Source organism: Vigna unguiculata, chromosome 5 (assembly GCF_004118075.2).
Source record: "Vigna unguiculata cultivar IT97K-499-35 chromosome 5, ASM411807v1, whole genome shotgun sequence".
Classification (NCBI taxonomy): domain Eukaryota; kingdom Viridiplantae; phylum Streptophyta; class Magnoliopsida; order Fabales; family Fabaceae; genus Vigna; species Vigna unguiculata.
The window spans coordinates 27538652-27553328 of NC_040283.1; positions in this window are offsets into that span (position 1 = coordinate 27538652).

The window sequence follows — 14677 nt, forward strand, 5'->3', positions numbered from 1 at the left end:
TTGGGCATCGCTGTAGGCAAAATTGGTTGTTGTCATTTGCCAAAAATTCTCAAAACATACTGCATCGCATCTTGCCAAAATGCATCGCCTGCTTTCTTTGAATGGACCAACCTCTAGACACCATTAATCACTTCGAAACCTGCTATCAAAATCTTCCCACTACTACCTATTCCACCGCAAACTACTCCACTGAAAGGCAAAATTTAGCTTGGCACCAATGCACCAAAATTGGAATGGTTGCCATGTTGAGACAAAATTGCTTTGCACTTGAGCCAATTTTCTGCACCATTTGAAACAACAATGTGTTTTTGTACCGAATCAAGCATTCATCAAGGTCCATGCTTCACTATAGCCATCACCAACTCAACAAGAATCCACACCAAGCTTTCAAGTGCCACATAGATAATTTCACAAACACTTGGTACGTGTGAATTAGATGTATAAAATAACCAAGCCCAACTCAAACAACAATGAGGGAAATCTATTAACACGCCAAGCTCACGTATTCAGTGGAGTAACCTAGAACAACCTAACATCATAAATTCAAAAAGAAAAATATATTATGCAAAGTATATGTAAAGCCACCAGCGAAGAAGATTCTGGTTTAAAAAGTCAAAAACACGTGAATCTTGATGACACATTCGAAATTAGGTGCAAGGACTTACAAGACGAAGAACTATGAACATAAAGCCAACAAAGACGCACCATAAATTGCATCTGAAGGAAAACACAAAAGAAAAACTTCCGAAGGAAAAACACAAATCCGAAAGGAAAAAAAAATCTGAAACGAACCCGAAAGAAGAGAAACCAACCCGAGCTCTGATTACCATATATGAAGAATCATCTCGGATTTGGAGTTGAATTTCGTCTTGAATGAAAATGGGTATGAACCCTAGATGAAAAGGGGGAAAATGAAGGACGTCGATTGGGGGGTTTTGTGGAACGAGAGGAAATCAAGCCACTTGGAGGATGTTCCAAGATAAGTGAAGAAGATCAACCACTTTGAATCGGGAATTCAAAGATAAGGATTGTTGGTTCAAAGGAAAACCTCAAGACTTGAGAGAAACCTTACTTTTTCATAAAACTCAAATCTAAATACAAAATGTTTCACAAGGGATTATATACTATAGGCCAAAATACCAAAAAGCCCAACACAACTAAAAGGTTCGATAAGGCCCAAACAAAAATATTACAAAAATTACAAAAAGATTTCCTATTCTATGATCTGAAGCTAATCTGAGATCTTTTTTGAAGGTACTAAGCATAACTTCATCAACTACTCTGAAATGCTTATGATGGCCCTAATCATGTCTCCATCATAAGAGTCGTCTTAGCATATATCTTGGTATGACTGAGATGTATAAGGATCTGAAGGAATCTTTCTAGTGGACAGGTATGAAAAAAGATGTGGCAGATTTTATGACATCTTGTCTGGTATGCCAAAAAGCGAAGATTGAACACCAGAGACCGGGTGGTACGTTAGAACCTCTTGATATTCCTCAACGGAAATGGGGCAACATTTTCATGGACTTTGTGACACATTTTCCAAGGTCTGTGAGAGGTCATGACTCAATCTGGGTAATTGTAGGCAGATTGACGAAATGCACACTTCCTACCGATCAATCAGAAGATGTCCATGGATAAACTAGCAGAGTTATATGTTATGGAGGTGGTTAGATTGCATGGGGTACCAGCGAGTATTGTTTCAGACCGTGATCCGAGATTCACATCGAGGTTCTAGCAATCGTTGCAAGCAACGTTAGGCACTCAGTTGAGAATGGCACCATTGGTAGAATTCACGTACAACAACAGCTATTACTCCATCATCGGGATGGCACCGTACGAGGCTTTGTATGGTAGGAGATACAAGACACCGTTATGTTGGCAACAGGATGTAGAGTCAATAGTACTCGACCTTTTTTGCAACAGACCACTAAGAAAGTGAAGGTAATACATGATCGGATACGAGCAACTCAAAGCAGGCATAAGTCTTATGCAAAGAAGAGGAGGAGGCCGCTTGAGTTTGAAGCTGGAGATCATGTATTCCTCCGAGTTACACCGACAATCGATATTGTGAGAACTCTCAAGTTGAGAAAACAGACTCCTAGATTCTTTAGGTCGTATCATATCACTTGGAGGATAGGTTCAACGACGTACGAGATTGCTTTGCCATCTCACATGGTAAACCTACACAATGTCTTCCATGTATCATAACTAAGGAAACACATTGCAGACCCTACACATGTACTAGAGGAGGACGATGTCCAAGTGCGTGAGGATCTGCTAGTTGGAGTTGGACTAGTGAGAATCTTGGATTCTCAAGTCAAGTAACTTAAAGGGAAGGAGATCCAGACTATAAAGGTTCTTTGAGATGAGGCAACCGAAGAGATGACGTGGGAGATGGAAGACCTCATGAGACAGTCTTATCCGCACTTATTTCCAGGTAAGTCCGATTTTCGAGGATGAAAATTTTATAAGGTAGGGGGAATGTAAGACCTGAGAAATTTAATTAATTAATTAATAAATGCGAGTAGTAGGAGTCTTTATGACATTTAATGCGGACTTATATGATGTGGGAAAGTATTAGCTCAAGTGGTTGAGAGTACTTGGTTATATTGAAAGGATGCAAGTTCGAGTCCTATGTATGCTAATTGTGTGTGGTTTTATTGTTTATTATTTTAATAATAATATGCTTAGTCATGATGAGTGATAATATAATCCTAAAATTATAGAAATTATCACAAAACATGTATTGGTTGAATTGGTTGTGTACTTACTTTGGTAATATAATGGTTATGTGTTTGAATCTTCGCTTACGCAAAATAACTTTCTTTTTGCTAAATTTCTATTTGGCAACCAAGAGGGCTAAAAAACAACCCATAATGGACTTTGAATGTCAATTAACATCATGATTAAATGAAATTCATTTTGGAACATTAATCTACCATTGAGACACAATTAAAAGACCAATTGAGGGCGAGAAAGAGGGTTTCTGAGTTTGTCATTGTTGAGCAAGGTGAGGAGAGGAATTAGAGAGCTATCATTGTGTTCAAAGTGTGAGAGTGAGTGTTGTTCGTGAGAGGAGCAAAGGGCGGCCATTGTTGATCAAGGAGGAGCTTTAGACTCATCAATTTTAAGCAAGGAATCCAGGTTAGGGGAGCTGGACTTGTTTATATTGTATTTTTACATGTTCTTATAAATGCATGAATATTTTTTTATCACCATCCAACATATGTTAGAGTTTAAAAGATACAAGATTTATGTTAAAATTTTATTATTATGTTTATTGTTTGTTCTCTGCATCATTTTGATAAATTGATGTATTAAAATTTTTATTAGTGTATAAAAAAGAGATTCATTAGAATTTAAAAATTTGAAGTAAACAAACATTTAAAATATATTTTAATTTGAATATTTGTTTTTCTTTTATATTTTTTTTAAAATATTTTTAAATTTTATCAACTAGGTTTCATTAATATTTACAAATTTAATAAATGTTTTGGTTCTCATGAAATTTTATTTGGTATTCTAATCTAAAATGTAAACAATTATAATTTCTTTCAAAGTATTTTATATTGAAGAAACAATCATCCTCCTAATATTGAATATTTGATAATATTATGTTTTTTTACCGTAATTTTTTATTATTTTATAAAAATTAATTAAAATTAATGTTGAAGTAATAAGAAAACGGGTACGGGTATGAGTACGAGATTATATCCGTTACTCAATGGAGATGGGATGAGACACAAGTTTGATACCTATTGGTTTTGGGTATAGGAATGAGGATGAGTTTTTTCCATGGGGATGGGTATGGGATAGCAAAACTTGTTCCTGCCCCGCCCATTTGCCATCCCTAATCCCTATGAAAAAAATGAAAACCTTACCAAAAAAAGCTAACTATCTTTAACACTTACAAATACCATTACTTCCAACGATACTCTTTGCAATTTCAATGTCTAAATAAGGAAATCACAAGGAGACCAACAAAGGACAACAATGAATGTTTTGGAGGGTGAATGAATTACAAAACATAGAAGGGAAAATTGATATATTTAAGAAATGGGAGTCGTAGGAAGAAGGTGGAAAAAAAGAATTCTTGTGGAAGGTTGTGTTCCTTGTTTTGCTTTGGGCCTTTTGAAGGTCATAATCACTGGTATAAGCTAACAAAAAGCTAAAATATCCCTTCCTACACCACACTGTTGTTATTGCTACAACCATTCTTGCCATTGTGTTTTCTTTTTCTTATAACCTTTGAGTGCAACTCAATTCTCCACTCCTTTCTTTAAGAGGAAGAAGAAGGAGAGAGAGGGGGTAAAACATTGAATTTGGTGGAAAACTTTTTCTAGAAAACATATCATGTGTTCGGAAAAACTTGTTTGAAAATCTTGTTCCAAAAAAGTTTTTTCGGAAATTGTAAGACCCGTAAAATTTAATTAATTAAATAAATAATTAATTAATTAATGCGGGTAGTGGGAGCCTTTATGGCATTTAATTCTAACATGTATGATATTGAAAAGTACTAGCTCAAATGGTTGAGAGTACTTGTACTATGAAGGGACGTCCTATGTATGTCAATTATGTGTTATTTAATTTATTATTATTTTAATAATATGTTGAATCATGATGAGTGATAATATAATCCTATATTTATAGGAATTATCATGAAACATGTATTGGTTAAATGGTTGTGTATTGAGTTAGCATTGGCATGGTTATGGGTTTGAATCTTAGTGGCTCTAAACTAAACTTTCATTTTGCCAAAATTTCTTTTGGCATGAAGGTGAAAATGCAAGGAAATCCTAGCAGGGGATGGAAAACCATCATAGAATGGTTATTGAATGACAATTAAACTCAATGTTAATGATAATTTCGTTTTGGGACATTAACATACCATTAAGACACCATTAAAAAACAAATTAAGAGAGAATAGATGGGTCTTGAGGCTGGATTTTGGAGAGCATTGTAAGGTGCACGAATTCAAGGAAAAATAATGATTAGAGAGTGAGCAAAGGAGTTGTTGGGAGAGAGCCAAGGGAGGAAATTGGTGATCAAGGTGGAACTCTTAAATTTCAAAGTTTAAGTTAAGGAATCCAGGTTAGGGGAGCTGAACCCGTAATTTTAATGTTGTTGTGATATATTGAATTGATGTATGTATAAAATATCATGCTTTCCTCTGAATGAAACTCGTAATTCTGGGTTTCTGGAAATTTTCCAGAAACCGCCTAGCGGGCCTTCAAAGCCGCCAGGTGACACATATAGTTTCGCATATTTTCTGGGTTCCTGAAGAGGAATCGCCTGGCGGCATAACCCTGGTCGCCAGGCGACACGAGCCTGCCACCCAATTTTTCTGGGTTTTATTGAATTTCCTAGCAGTGATGAACACCCGCCAGGCGACGCAAACCCATTTTGGTTCGATCTTGATGTTTTAGGTGTTTTGGGATGGTTTTGATAAGGGGAAAAAGTTTATTCTAATTACATGTGAAGGGAGGTTAACTTGGATGGAAATTGCATGAACCTCATTTTAGGGTTTGATAAATTGGGAATTTACAAGTTACTAAGGATTGAGGTGTGAATTGTAGTGGGATTTTGTAAGTACTATTACAAATTGATATTTACTTAGTGCGAGATGTGCAAAGGATTGTTAAAATACAAAAATCATTAGAGGAAGGCGCTCTGTGGAATTTGGAGAGAGTAGCAAGTGTAACAAAATCTGGGATTTTTCCCAAAACTGATGCACCGCTTGGCGGAGGGTAAGTTGCTGTTAGGCGACAACGGAGAATGCAGTAATGGTTTGCGTTCTGGGTCTTGAGGACACAAGGTGAGTTCTTTTGGTTGACTGAGATAAATGGAACGTGAAACTAAAAGAGAATTCCACAATTTGAATACTTGGGAGGTATAAGGATAATCATGGTTAAGGAAGTAGTGTAAGGAGTTCATGTTTGAAGGTGTTAATTATATTGTGAGTGTATGGTTGAATTTAGGAAGGGACAATGACTAGTTTAAGTTGAGGAGGGTGTTATGACTTTGGCAAGTGTACCAAGTCGTGCAAGTAGTAACCGGTAAGACCGGGATATCGTTTCCCAAGAGACTCGTGTATACTAATTAATTGCGTAATTAGTGACTAATTTAAACTAACGAATAAATCCATATTTTGAGTTTTAATGTATGAAATTAAACTTTTGCATAAATAATTAAAATTGAACTTTGGAAGTTAAAGGCACTTAGTGAGTGGAAAAGATTAGAAATGATATGACTTGATATTGCCGGGGTTAGAATTCACCAACTATGCTCTCATGCAACTACAATTTAACATCCTCTTCATTAATATGCTAATGTCAACCCACAATATTACTCAAACCCTAATTCCTTAATAGATTGAGCCTAAATTTCCTTATTAAAAGTCAATTCCTTGAACTCTTAATAAGCAAATTTGCTTTATGCACAAGGGCTTAAGACAACCAATGGGTCAAGCCCCATTCCTAGGTACAAGCTCCATTGAGTTCTCTTATTCCAAATCTAGGTTTCAAAAGATATTTTCACACCCCATGAATTAAAAATCATGCAAGAGATGGTTAAATCAATGCAAGCTTTAAGTGAAGAAATAAGAAGACTAGCAATTAATGAAAGAGTCATATATATAATCAAAACATTTGCATTTACACAAGAGTTTCGTGGCTACATCTAACCCCAACAAAAATGGGTTTAGCTCTCCATTGCCATGGAGAGCTCAAGCTTAAAAATGGAAGAGATGGAAGAGAAAGAGATACAAAGAGGAAGATGGAGCTGTTCCCACAAGCCCTAGCACTCCTCCAAGCTCTCCAAATGTGTTCTTCGTGCCTCCAAAATGCCAAAGATGAGTTTCCCTCCGCGAAAACAGAAGAAAAAGGGCAAACTTGACACATCAGCGAAAATTGCCGCCTGGCGGAAGCCTCTCACCGCCAGGCGCAAGCCACCAAACAGTGCTGAAATTTTGCGTGTACTGCCCGGCGGTCTCCAGATGCCGCCAGGCGGTGAGCTGCTGAAAAGGCCATTTTCGCCTGGCTGGCGCCTGGCGCCTGGCACTGGAAGAAAGTGTCGCCTGGCAGTGTCTTTGTGGCGCCAGGCGATTACTGTTTGTTCCACATTTAGTGTCTTTTTGCCTTCTTCTTGCTACTCATGATCACTCACTTGTTTGGATTTTTGGAACAAAGCTTCCCTACTACAAAAAGGTCACAAAAATGGGGATTAGTGGTATATTTAGATCAATGTAACCAAAATGTATTTATTTACAAAAAGTAAGATAAATTTGAGGATTAAGTAGGTTAAAAGCTTTGGAAGAGATGATTTTGCTAATGAAATATAGCTTGGATAATGGTAAAAATTAACATTATCAACTCCCCCAAACTTAAAACCTTGCTTGTCCTCAAGCAAAAAGGTAACTTGGCCTAGATGAACAACACAATTGCAATGATCTAGCAAATCAAGAAAACATATGTCAATTGTGCTTGCTCTTATTTGAAAGATTGTGTAGCACATGTGTTTCATTAGCAAGGCAAACTAGAGCTATGGTGTTCACAAAACAAAAATATCACAAGTGCATGCAAGAGTTTATAAGGGATCAACAATCATGGCAAAATGTTTCCTTGATCAATGGGAACCACTTCTCACAAGAACAAGTGTTTCACTCAAGCCCACTAGTGTATGGATATAAACAACATTCTCTCTACCATCACAATGTCACACAATTTAACTTTGCTTTTTGTTCAAAATGTCTAATACTTTCACAAGCATGCTATCATCACAAGGTCTTTTATGGCTTGTATCGTGGCTAGGCTAAGAAGGAAATTTGGTTTTTCAGGATAACAAAAGTACTTTGAGCTAAGAGAGCAACTAATCAAATCATGAAAGTATTTTTCTCCCTTCTCTATTGAACCAATGAAACCAATTCCCAACTTGCTTGCACCAATTTTCTTTTTCTTCTTCTTTTTTTTTGAATTGAATTGAACCAAAAACTTTACAAATTTTCTCATGCTCCCTTGTATCAGCAATAATTCCCCTAAACTTGAACCATACTCATGACTAACAATCATTTGCTCTCTCAAGCTCAAAGTGAGGTAGTCAATATCTTCACTATGCTCAAGGTTCAAGGAATGGCACATATTATCTTTAAGGCGCAAAGAAGACTCAAAGGATTTGCAAGAGAAATCAACTTAAAAAGGATTGGCTCAATTATGTAACAAGAAAGAAAGATGGCCTTGATCACCTGTAGCATGCAAGTAAATGAATAGCAATTGAACTTAAGCAAAGTCAATTATGAGTCCACAGTGATAGCATTCACACAAATCAACTCTGGGGCACAACCTCTCACAGGGTATTTGGGTTCCACAATTGTCAACATATGCCAAAATCATTGATCACAATTAAACTCAAGCATCACTATATCAAAATGAGAACAACCACAAGCTCATGCTCACAAGCTAATTCAACATCATTTCATAACAAACACAAAAGATGATCATGAAAAGTATTAATTCAATGCAAAAGATTAGTTCACCACAACCAAGTTACAAAGTTCTACACTATGCTAAAAAGATCAATACTATCAAAAGAAAGTTAAAACTGAAAACTAAAAGCATAAAATAAATCAGGACTATCAACAAAACAAGTCCTGCAAAAAGTGAATCATTCTCTCCAAGTGCTCAAGCGTCATCCTCGCCCTCTACGTCTAGATCTTCCTCCTCATCCTTTGCAGCAGCTGAGGCTCCACCTCCCCCAGTAGTAGTGGCCTGGGCCCCAGGCCAAGCAACAGTGGCAGCAAACTCCTCAGCTGATGGGGTGTGCAGCTCGGGTATAGTTAGGGAGATGCCCCTAAGCATGTTAGCATTGGCCATCCCCATCCGGTATAAGGCTTGCATCTGGGGTTCCAGGAGCTGAAGGTGGTCGAGCTTGGCCTCCAAAGCCTGCAACCGCATGTCAATGGTGGGTGTTGCCTCGGGCTCGGGCTCTGGCTCAGGATTTGCCTGTGGCTGATGGCGCCTCCTGGGTCTGGGAGCAACTGAGCAGAACCTCTGAAAATATGAAAAGTCCAAGTCCTGCGTTGCTTTCTCCAACGGGGGTACAGAAATATCCACCTCTGCCAAGCTGCAAAGATGGGTGATGAGAGAGGAATGGCCAAGAGCGGCCTTGCCAGCGGCGTTGGCACACCGGTGGATCTCATTTGCAATAAACTGCCCTACATCCATCACCCGACCTGTCAGGATAGTGTATAAAATGGTGGCGCGTCCCTCCGTAAGATCAGACACATGGGAGCACGGGGAGATGTTGGCGTGTACAAATGCTGACCAGAAGCGGGCCAAAGGGTGAAGGCAACCTCTCTGAATCGTACCCCTGTGAAATCCTTCATCCGCCAAGCAGAGTGCTTGGATCAGCTCTCCAGGCGCCACGCCCTCATCATTTAACACTGAAAACTGGCACTCCACATCATCAGCCAGCTGGGTGCCCAAAAACTCATTGATCGTGTCAGCATCAAAAGGCACCATTTTCCCCCGCACATAACTGAGAAAGGTGGGGGTTGCTGAGGTGGTAACCTTGGCGTTAGCATAGAATTCCTTCACCAAGGTTACACTAAAAGTGCTAGGATAGCTACCCAGCCTTTCCCAGCCACGCCTGATCAATTCCAGCTGAAACTCATTGACCTCCCCGGGCTTGAGAATCACTTTCCTCTCTGCCACCAACTTTCGTTGCATGACCACTTGGAAGCGGTCCTCATTATCCTTTGTGAGGAAGTAATGAGAGTAAATTCTCTCCTTTCGCTTTTGTCCTTTCGAAGGGTTGCCAACGGTGGTCTTCATTCTTTTGGGATTTGAGGAGGATGCCATCTGCAAAATAAACATTGGTACAAAGAGGCAATTTAAAGTTAGCATTGGAGTGAGAGATTCAATCAAAAAGAGAGTTAATTGCATTTAAAGACTAAACTAGAACAACAAAACATAGATTCATTCAGATGCCAAAAACTAATGCAGCTTTAAAGTTTGACAATCCAAATAGCAATTAAATGAAAATGGGAAAAAGAGAGCAAAAACAGGGGCCACCGCCTGGCCCCTCCAAAACTGGCGCTAGGCGCCAAGTCAAACCAGTGAGTACTGCTAGGCGCGACAGCCTAGCAGTAAAACAGGCCAAAATGGCCACCGCCAGGCGGTACATAACAGGATAGCCATGGATTTTTGAAAAAAAAAACAGCACAGACAGCACAGAAACCATTACAATGGCAGTCCAAAAGCAAAAATCTAGGGAATGTAAGGCAATGGCAGTCCAATAGCATCACAATGGTAGTTCAATAACAAGGAAAATCAAAGCAAGATAAACCCTAAACTAGTGAATCAACTATGGAGTAATTTAAATATGCTACAACGAAAATAGTAGAAGAAGGAAGCTTTACTTGAGTGGAATGCAAGATTGAAATGCAAGAAGTGAGAGTGGATGAGTGTATAAGAGGAGTTGATGCGTGGTAAGGGGCAGCTGCTGCGCTTCGCCTGGCGAGAGTATGGCGGCAGTGTGAGTGGGAGTGATGAAGGCACGAGAATGGGTTCAAATTTGGGATTAGGGTTTGAATTTGAGAGAGATTGGGAATTAGAGAGTGAGATTGAGAGTTAGGGTTTTGAGAGTGGTGAGGAATGAAAGTAAGGCGCCAGGCGGGAGTAATAAGGGGGTAAGGGTTTGGGCCAGGTCAAAACACAATTTAAAAGGCCCATCAGCTCGCACAGCAGTACCGCCTAGCGGTAGGTCACGGGCCGCCAGGCGGTATACCAGTAAAATGCCACTGGACCTCTTTTTCTGGTATGGCGCCAGGCGGGCGCTAGGGAGCCGCCAGGCGGCTGGGTTCTGCAGTGCATCCAGGGGTTAATTTTTTTGGTGGCGCCTGGCGGGAGGGAGTGAACCGCCAGGCGATTACTGCAGTCTTGGAATTTTTTTGTGTTTTTGGGTTATTGTTGGGTTGGCTTTGACTCTATTGTGCTCCACCCAACATTTCACTCTTGCAAGCATCTTTTTCAAGCTTTTCCAACTTTAAAACAAGCATTCACACTCAAGCAAAACATTCAATTCACTTAACAAATGAACAACTTAATTTAAGACATGATTTCACGACACAACTATGCTACTCCTATTCTCACAAACAACCAACTTTACACTACCATAAATTATGATGCATAAAGGTTGAACTCCATCCAAAATGCAACAACAAACACATGCTATCACATCCTAAAACTAAACATGCTTAACAACATTCTAGGCTATGCTTTCACAAATTCACAAATGCATGCAACAAATTTAGCACAAAGTTCAAACATCAAATAAAACACAACAATCTATGTTAACACACTTCACACATGCATAAAAACACAAAGCTATCTTAAAAACGAAAATTAAAAGCTAGAATGAGTTTAGAGCACTGGGTTGCCTCCCAGGAAGCGCTTGTTTAACGTCACGAGCCTAACGGATAAGGCGCTTAAGCTTGGTTGTTGCTTTTGGTGTGCTCCTTCCCAACCTCACACCTATACAACTTCAATTGATCACTAGTCACCATTTTAGTCCTTCTAGAATAAGGAGCTTCAATTTCAATCCTTCCATCAACTTTGATGTCTCTAATAACCCACAACCTTGACCATTTTGATTTGAATCTTCTAGGAGAAATCTTCAAATTTTCCTTTCTCATCACAATTGGTTGGCCAAGTCTAAGCTCATTAGTTCCCATCAAAGAGTGGTGGTGAACTAGAACATCATCTTTCTCTTCCTTCTCTTCATTCACCTTCGCAGAAAAACAATTGGAGCACTTTTCAAGAACCTTTGAAGCTTGCCAAGGTCTACTAGTCACAAATAAGACTTCATTGACGACCTTAAGACTAGTTTGTTCATCAGTCGGTTCTTGCACAGCTTCAAGAACATTGAACGTCACCTCTTCATCTTGGTCTTTCAATTTTAGCGTTCCATCATCCACATTGATGACAACCTTGGCTGTCTTCATGAATGGCCTCCCAAGAATGAGTGGTACCCCTTCATCTTTCTCCATTTCCATCACCACAAAATCAACCGGGAACTTGAGCTTATCTATCTGCACCACCACATCTTCCACCATGCCATAAGGGTATTTGATGGAGCTATCTGCTAGTTGCAAGGTCATCCTTGTTGGTTTGGCTTCGAGACTACCAATCTTTTTAAGCATGGATAGGGGCATAAGATTAATGCTAGCCCCTAAGTCAACAAGAGTTTTCCCCATATCTTGATTTCCAATGGTGCAGGGGATGGTGAAGCTACCCGGATCCTTGAATTTTGGAGGAAGATTTTTCTGAATTATGGCACTACAATTCCCTTGCACTTCAATAGTTTCCTCTTCTATGTACTTCTTCTTTTTGCCAAGGAATTCCTTCATGAACTTTGCATAAGAAGGTATTTGTTGCAGTGCTTCAGAAAAGGGAATCTTGATCTCAAGCTGCTTGAATATGTCTTTGAAGAGAGCTAATTGTCTCTCTTTCTCTTTTCTTGAAGGATTTTGAGGATAGGGAAGGGGTTTCACAAAAACTTTCTCTTTTTGTCTTTTCTCTTTATCCTTCTCTTCACTTTTATTCTTTTCTTCTTCCACAACAATCTCCTCATCAACTTCTTCCTTTTGAATCTCTTCTTCATTCTTTCTCTTTTCTTTAGCCTCCACCTTTTCTTTAGAATCTAATCCAACCTCCTTTCCGCTTCTAGTGAAGATGGCCTTACATTGCTCTTTGGGGTTGGCTTCGGTATTGGCGGAAAAAGAACTTCCTTGTTGATCAGCCAATTGCTTGGCTAATTGCCCCACTTGCACCTCCAAGTTTTTTATTGATGCATCAGTGTTCTTTTGATTTTGAATTGACATTTGCAAGAACTGTTGCATCATGTCCTCAAGCTTTGAGGTTCTGTCAGTCAGAGAGGGATGTTGGTAAGTTTGCTGATGTGGGGGCCTATTGGAAGGTCCTGCTTGGCCCATGTTTTGGTGAGGTTTCCATCCTTGATTATAGTTCCCTGGTCGGCCTTGATTGCCCATATAACTAACTTCCTCTTGAGATGTGCTTGGCATAGCACATTGCCCATTGGTATGATTTCCTCCACATAACTCACAACTTTGCACTTGTTGGAGTTGAGCTACAGAGGCATTTTGAAGATCTTGAGGAAGTTGTGACAATTTCTTCATCAGGGTCTCCAGCTGCTGAGTCATAATCTTGTTTTGAGCCAATAGAGCATCTTGAGATTGAAGCTCTAGAATACCCTTCTTTTGAGAATGGGCTCTCTCAGTGTAAGCTTCATTATCATTGGCGGCCATATTCTCTATTAACTCATAAGCTTCCTCTGGCGTCTTCCACTTGATACTCCCACCGGCAGATGCATCTAACATCAACTTTGATTGGGATTTAAGACCTGCCAAGAAAAGAGTAAGTTGGGTAGGTTGATTAAACCCATGAATGGGAGTCTTCCTCAGCAGTCCCTTGAATCTATCCCATGCTTGGCCCAAGGACTCATCCATATCTTGTTGAAATGTCGAGATTTCCTGTTTTCCCTTATTAACCTTGGACTGGGGAAAATATTTGCTCAAGAACTTTGCAACCACATCATCCCAGTTAGTGAGGCTATTTTTAGGAAAGGAATTCAACCAGGCTTTTGCAGGTCCTGCTAGTGAGAACGGGAAGAGACTCAGGCGTATGGCTTCATCAGGAACTTGATGGATCTTCACAGTATTGCATATCTCCAAGAATGTGGCCAGATGAGTGTAGGGATTCTCATGAGACAGGCCATTGAACTGATTACTCTGCACCAGATGAATAAGAGCTGGCTTCATCTCCATGTTGGTGGCATTGACAGTTGGCCTAGCAATACTGTTGAAGTTAACATGGCCTGTGAACGCTGCATAATCTTCCAAAGTGCGTCTTTCACGACCTCTACCATCACCATGAGGATTGTCTGCCATTTCTTCTTCTGGCAAAGGATCAGGATTCTGAGAAGTAGATGAAAGAGTGTCTGAAGCAGAAGAGTGATGGACAACTTGTTGTGCTTGAGCTCGTCTTCTCCTTGTGGCACTATTGTTTCTACGGGCAGTTTTCTCTATCTCGGGATCAACAAGGAGTGGTTCTGAAGATGCAGTCCTCCTTGTACGGATCCTACCCTGCATAAACTATAGAGCAACAACAAAAGCAAGCTCGAACTACAAGTTAGCCCAAAATTAATGTGCGTATAAAAGTAAACAAAAACAGTAAATATGCACAAAAGAATTTAAGTCTAAATAAGTCAGAAATCACACAAAAGTCTAGTATTAGACACAGGTCCCCGGCAACGGCGCCAAAAACTTGTTATGACTTCGGCAAGTGTACCAAGTCGTGCAAGTAGTAACCGGTAATGAGTTTTAATGTATGAAATTAAACTTTTGCATAAATAATTAAAATTGAACTTTGGAAGTTAAAGGCACTTAGTGAGTGGAAAAGATTAGAAATGATATGACTTGATATTGCCGGGGTTAGAATTCACCAACTATGCTCTCATGCAACTACAATTTAACATCCTCTTCATTAATATGCTAATGTCAACCCACAATATTACTCAAACCTTAATTCCTTAATAGATTGAGCCTAAATTTCCTTATTAAAAGTCAATTCCTTGAACTCTTAATAAGCAAATTTGC